Source organism: Penaeus monodon, chromosome 11, assembly GCF_015228065.2.
Source record: "Penaeus monodon isolate SGIC_2016 chromosome 11, NSTDA_Pmon_1, whole genome shotgun sequence".
NCBI classification, from domain to species: Eukaryota; Metazoa; Arthropoda; class Malacostraca; order Decapoda; family Penaeidae; genus Penaeus; species Penaeus monodon.
The window spans coordinates 31,033,598-31,041,097 of record NC_051396.1 but is presented as its reverse complement, the minus strand read 5'-3'; the positions used below and the strand labels follow the sequence as shown (position 1 = coordinate 31,041,097).

At 43.3% G+C, this 7,500-nt stretch overlaps 1 protein-coding gene across 1 annotated transcript in view; it reads right to left on the bottom strand.

Moving 5' to 3' along the window:
• The window catches only part of LOC119578915 (toll-like receptor 13), a gene marked incomplete in the record, with an annotated part of 36,811 nt that overhangs the window by 4,309 nt on the left and 25,002 nt on the right, over positions 1-7,500 (bottom strand).

Sequence of the window (7,500 nt, the reverse complement as noted above, 5' to 3'; positions counted from 1 at the left end):
ATGCAAGTAACAGGTCCCATGCCAGTCTCACGGTGTAACCGCCGTCCAGGTTTCGCTTCCATAGAGCAAAACTGGCAGTATCAAGGCCTTGATGACACGCAGCTTGGTCCTTCTGCATAGGTACCGACATCTCCAAACGCCCTTGTTGATCGAGTTCATGGCTTCTGTTGCCAGACCAATCAGTCTACTGACTTCTTGGTCTGACAACCCAGAGATATGGACTACGCTACCAAGGTATGTAAAACTTTCTGTAACTTCAATGTCCTCACCGCAAGCATGTATCGACTGAACGGGTTCCCATAACAGGTCCCAAAGTCCTGAATCTTGGTCTTGGTCCGAGAGACCTTTAGGCCTAGGGGCTTTGCCTCATTGCTAAATACATCAAGAGCCACCATAAGTAACTTCAAGGACTCAGATAGGATGGAAACATTGTCGGCAAAGTCAAGATCTGAGACCCTGATATTGCCTAGTGTTGCTCCACACTGACTTTGGCTAGTAGCTCTGCACATTATCCAGTCCATACAGGTGTTGAAAAGTGTTGGTGCAAGGACACAGCCTTGCCTCAGCCCTGAATTAAAAAGGGAAGAAGTTCGACATACCCCCACCAACACTTTACAGCACTTTCAGTACCAGTACAAAGGGCTTGCTATTAGACCAGTAATCTGTGTCGGGAATTCCCCTGAGTCTCATGATCTCTCATAGCGATCTCCAATGGCACCAAGCAAACGCCTTTTTGAGGTCGATGTAGGTTGCAAACAACCCACGACCAACTCATGACGGGTTCCCCAATTACCCGAAGCGTAGTATGCTGTCTACATGGGACTTTGCCAGGAGTAAATCCAGACTGCTCTGGTCATGATCCTCATAGGTGGTTGCGGATCCATTTCAAGAAGAATGTGGGCGAGAACTTGTGGTATGCTGAAAATGTAAGGGCCACGGTATTGCTACAATCCAACGATCCCTTTTCCCTTCCACAGAGGGATGACCCAGCCCCCCCTCAGCAGGTCAGGGGAATGGTACCAGCTCCCAGATGTGCAGTCAGGACTTATCAGGCCCCAAGCCATAGGTTCCCCCAGCCTTTAGCAGTTCAGCGGGTATCCCATATGCCGGGAACTTTCCACTCTTCAGCTTGGAAATTGCCATCCTAAACCTCTGTTAGGGTAGGGGGTTTCCCTCGTGATGGGTGGGTCCGGCACAGGCCTGGACATCTTTCATCCACTACTGTGGAGGGTCTATCTGGTACAACTGTTCAAAATACTCACCCAAGTTCCGAACCCCAACATGATCTGAGTGACCCGTCCATCCGGATCGACGCAGTCATCTGTGAGAGGGCTTAGAGTTCAGTTTTCTCAGGGTTTGGGTGGGGCGGGCGAAGGTATTTACCAAGAAGTGGCCTTCAACCTCCTCAGCAAGATTCCTGATAAAACTGTCCTTGTACCTCTCAGCAGTGTCTGAGCCCTAGCCCATGGAGGCAAACGTAAGACTTGATTCCCCTTCGCCGACCCCTTGCAACATGGTTCAGTGGCCTCTATGTCTCCAGGGAGATGAAATTCTGCCTTGCCCTCATTTTGTACGCCAATGGCCTCCTGACTCTTCGAGTGTTACACACTTGAAGAGCTCCACAGAGCAAGGGTCTGTCAGGTTGTTGATTTCTGGAATCGTCGAGGACGGGACATGGTAACCCACGGGCACACTCCTCCTCCCTTATCTGTCCAGGAAAAAACATTTAGGGTGGCCCGGAGGGACAGGAAGTTTGAAGTGGACCTGCAGGGTAGCCACCAACCAGTGGTGCCCAGAACTCGGCACTTGGTAAAACCCTGCAGTTTGAAGGACCTCCATCCGTGCTAACAAGAATGTGGTTGATCTCCTTGGCCACTGTACCCATATTGCTGTACCATGTCCAGCGATGCGGGTTGGAGTGCTGGTACCAGGAGCCAGAGATCCTCATTCTCTGGGACCTAGCAAAGTCCCAGAGAAGGAGGCTATTCTCGCTGCTGGGAACAGCTCCCGAGCCATGGGGGCTGACAGACATCTCATAGCCAGCTTGGTAACAGCCGGATACCACATTGAAGTCACCTAGAACAATACGAATATCTCGCCGGGGGCAATTGTCTGCCACAGATGCGAGTCTGGCGTAGAACGCCTCTTTCACATCAATTTTATATACATCAGTTGGGGCGTATACAGCAATAAGAGACATGAAGACAAAAGCATGCTTCAGTCTTAATGCCATAATACACTCATCAACCGGTGTCACCTCAACTACCGAGGGCTGGAGTCAGCTGGAGATGGCTATGGCTACATCCTGGAGGTGGTAACCATCGCTGTGGCCCAACCAGTAGTAGGTGCACCAACCCACACTGATCGTGCCGCTACCAGGTCTTCTGACTTCTGAGAGGGCAGCCACCTCAATTCCCAGTTGCTTCAATTCCCGCGATAGCAGAGGTAACCACTCATCCTGCTGCAAGGACCTGATGTTTTCCCAAACGCCTACCGGAAAGCACGGCCCGACGTTAAGCCTCGGGTGGTCACTCCAGGTGCACGCCACCTCTGCCGCTCCTGCTGACGTTGGCCCCATATAAAGGGGTCAGCAGGCTTGGGACCACCCATCCACCTGTGGGGTTCCCAACGGCTTTGCCCCACAGCTTCATGGTGAGTTGGCGCCTGCTGGGGCACAGGCGGGACAAATAACTCGTTCCAATCCTGCACCCCGACATTTGCCCTCCCAGCGGGACCCACAGCCCGCCTTACTTGCTGGGTGGGAGGGACAACACCCCTCCCCTCAGCATATCCATTTATTTTTGACATTGCCGGTTGGTCTTTCTGGGGGGAGGAATGGCAAGGCCCACCTCCCCCAAGCCGCCCCTTTACCCCAAAGGTGGTAGGGGCAGGAATTTGGGACGGAGCAGAGCTCCGTACCTCTGGGCCTCCGCTGCCCCCGAGATCCCCCACAGATTTGCCTGGGACCGCAAGTGCCCAGTTACCCATGGGTGGCCAGAGGAGGCACTGCAAGGTCTTGATGATGGAGAGGCTGTGACCCGGTGGGGAGACTTAGCAAAAGCCGCTCCCTTTCGCACTGAGTACCAGTGGTGGAAGCTGCAAACGAGAAGGCATGCAAGCATTTAAAACTATCTAGGCTCCCACCATGCTTCACATCACCCTACGGATACACCCACCCATATATATATATATATTATATATATATATATCTTATATATAATTATAAAATATATATAATAATATAAAGTTTATTCTAGTGAAGGATTTTAGTCACTTTTGTTAAAATAAGATTTGTTCATAGTGACTTTGATAACTCATTGCTCATTTTTTTGCTCACCAAAATCGTTATGTATCAAATAATGGTTTAAAAATAATATATGACTGGGTTTTTTTTTAGTCAACACATAGGCTAAAATGGATAATCCTTGTTAATTTCATATAAAACTCCCAAACGTCACGAGTTTTAAGGAAAATGAAAACCTAGGCAGCATTAGCAGAACATTTAATCCATTTATATAAAATTCTTTCCTCGATTGTAAAACATTGGGGGGTGAAATATCGCAAATTATGGCAGCACCAAAAACGCAAATATGGAATATAGTTCAAATAATATGAAAGAAAAGGTCTTACAGTTGTGCTCCCGATTAAGAAAGTTAAATTTTCATATGTAATACGAAAATAACCACGTTTAATAACGCCTGACGTTTAACTCTTTTTTTCATTTTTCTTTGCAGTACTTAATTCTTTCGTGTTCTTTACCACACTAATAAAAACTGTGAATACCATGCTTCTGAGGGTTAAAATGAAGACAAAAATTTGTCCTCGCATATCTTTGGCCATCCTCAAAGCTTTGGTTGAACAATAACCAATTTATTGCACAGAATAGTGTTTTATTCTTAAACCAATTTATTGCACAGACTCTAATATTGCAGATAGTGCCTTCCCTTCGATGACAAAATGGCGTAAAATGCATAATTTCGGATTGTGCGTGAATCAAATTTAGTTGGTTTGTTTCTCCAATATCTAGGGAAATACGAAGATAAAGGACTTTACTCCATAGACCTAGTGTAACGATAAGCCAAAAATAGATGTATAAAGTTGCAACGCATGAGTTTTTAAAGCTCGTAAAATGAAGATTATTGGCAGTCTATCCACTACTTGATAAAATTTGCGCTAAATCACAGTTTGAGCACACAGAATCGCAAATTAAAAAATATTAAGAGTAATGAGAACATTCCCGCCCAAAATCCCTCCCCCGATACCCCCAATCCACTACCCCCTATTCACTTACCCCCACCCCACCCCCACCCACTCCCGAAAATAAGAAACCAGCTGGAAACCGCATTTTGGGACAGCGGTCTCTAACTCAACAATTTCTTTTTTTATATAAATACATGCATACTTTCAAATTTCATCTTGCTCTCTTACTTTCAAGTCTACTGATCTACTGACGGGAACGAACTCTCTTTTTATATAAATATTTTGTTAAAATCTGACGGGAGCTGGCATATGCTGTTCACCCCTTAAATACATGGGTTGGCGTTTCTTAAAAGAAGTTCTAGAATCAAAAAAATTTTCGAATCCAAAATATAGTATGATCTGTATTCTCTTTTTTTTTTAATGATCACAGTTAAAAATCCCTCAGGCCATTTCGTCCACTTATCACAAAAAAGGGGGTGATGGAACACAAACAATGTCAGCCTCTTTTTTTACTATACCTAAATTTAACAAAACTTGTTACTACATCTTACTTTCTATTTTTTCTTTCGGAATTAAAAAGAGAGAAGGTAAGAAAAAGCGAAAAAAAAAGACCTGGAATGGCTAGCAAGTAAAGAAAAAAGGGAAAAAGTTTCGAATTCATCGAATTATCCAGTAAAAAAAAAGACAAGCGTTGAGCAATCAGCCATCGGGAACCTTGCCGGCGGGTCCAATGTAAACAAAGGAAACAAATGAACATTAGAGGCCAAGTAAGGAGAAATAGCGGTCGCTGAATTCAACTCTTACTTTTTGTCCTTGAGCGAATGACAGTCGCTAGCATATGCCCTTTAAAGGGGATCGATGTTGTTATAAGTCAAACTATTGGGCATTATTCTTTCTTTTTTTTCTTTTTTTTCTTTTTCCTTCTTTGTTTGGCTCGCCCTTTTTACGTCTGCGTACTTTAGTTTTTATGTATTTAGAACTTTTTTTGAATAAAGTTTTTTTTTTCTTAAATAGCGACGAAATTATTTTATCTGTGAGTTTAAAAGATTATAGTTTCATTTTTTTTTTTCTCGTTTGTTGTTTTAGTTCCGGACTAAAACGCATGGCCATTTACCTTTTTTATAATAAAAATACGGCAGTTACTTATAGCATCGCAAGTTATATTGCAATTAACTTAATGTGACATTGCTTAAACATTTGCTTTGTCGGGGCTTCATTAATTAAACGTTTACTAAGCAATGGCTAAAATGCTTTACTGCAGAGTCCATAATGCCTTTTCCTTGCTGGACGCCTCAACTCCACACACCCTGCCGAGCTGGGCCATGTTGGTCGAGTAGGACTTGACGAGCCGGTCCTTGTACCGATACATGGAGACGTCGGTCGTGCGGGGGTTCCTGACGCAGTCGTCGCCGCCGAACTCGCACACGCGGTAGTGGTGCAAGAAGGCCACCTCGTTGGGGACGTTGAGCGTGCCCTTCCCAGGGAGAAATTCCCAGACGAAGTGGTTTCCTGGAGGAGAGAAAGGAGTTGCGGAAACTTATCTTGAAGTGATAATGGGGAAAACACACAAAAAGAAAGGAAAAAAAAACACATGTCGCCGAGAAACTAATAGGATAAACAAATGTGAGACAGAAATACATGTTCTAAAAACCGTATATAAAAGGGGTATACTGAAGAGCTAGCTTGTGATCTTGAATGCTATGACACTGATATTGACGAAGAGTAAATACTCATTCCTTAACGGAATATTGTACTGAGCAGACATCAGAGGACTCGACTAAGCCCAAATCAGGTACAGTAACCTAAACAAACCAGGCGTTGATAGCTACCGGTTTTGCTGAACTGTTTAAAACGTGTGTCATATTTCTTAGGCTATCTTATTATTTATCCAAAACGCTAGGTATCTCCAACTGTCTTCTTCAGATCAGTATTGTTCTTATTTAATATATCTCGTTTTATAATAAAGATATATAACCTACGCTGAAAAGTACGGCGGTCCGCAGACACAAGGGTTAAACCTGCCATAAACAGAGAAGATTTCTCCGCACACACTCCCTTATCTCCCCGATAACGCAACGAGCTGCTTAGGTAAAGAAGAAAAAAAAACGCATTCAAGGTTATGATGGAAGAAATCACTTGGCGGCGTCGTCAAGATCCGTAAGAAAACAAATCATGAAACTTCGATAACCTTTTTCAGAGACCCACCGCTTCGCCAACTTTTTTTTCTCTCTAAAATCCACATGAATAGATCAGACAAATTAGATAAAGATCAGTCATGGATTCGCCACGACCCAAGAGGTGATGAGTGACCTCGTTATCTTGTAGTCAGGTGGCGCAGCCCGAACAGGTGAGTGTGACACCGGGCGATAGACAATGCCCTGATAATTCAGCCGTGTTATCAGGCCCCGTCTGCTCATCCGTTATCCCAGCCCTCTCACCGAACTCTTCACTGAACACCGTAAGCGAAATTATTAATTCATGTTACTTGCGATGAAAGTTATTTAAGTTCAGCCAATGCTATGATGTTCGTTGATTCATTTCGGAATTAGCAAAGTCCACGGCCGTCCAGGCAACAATATTCAACTGATAATTCAGATTATGGGGAAAAAACTATATAGTTGTTAAGGGTAATAGATTTGATGTGACAAATTCGATTTTTTTTTAAGAATTCAGAAACTGACCTGTAGAAATCAAAATGTCCAATTTACATCAAACTTTATTCCCATCCAAAACGCAATAGTGATATAACCACTTCAAATCTGCAGCACATCTTTTACACACAAAAAAAAATACGATGCCGGGTTTTGCACTCATTGTGAAGACAGACCTACATCATATGTGAACTTTCATTGGCTGATGTTATTCTAAATGATGATGGTGTGATGATGTGACTGTGATGGTGATGGTGATGACAATAGTGATGATAATGATAATACTAACAAAATAAATGAATAAATTAATACTTCTAATCAAATATCATTTATACGAAATATAGTCTCGGGGACCTAAATATGGTATCAGCATTTGTTAGGTTATTCTCGGTCTAGACAATGCAATAATCAACAAAATTACATTCGGAATATTTGAGATTCATCAATTCATAAACAAAGAAAGAAATATTGACCTTCCGACTATTAGTTTATTTTATGAGAAAATTAGTATATCCAAAATATGCAAGTCATCTCAATTCTTAATATTTCTATATGTTTCCTACTCACTGTAACTTCTATGATCGAAATATATAACGTGTGTGTGCGTGCACACACACACACACACACCCCACACACACACACACACAAA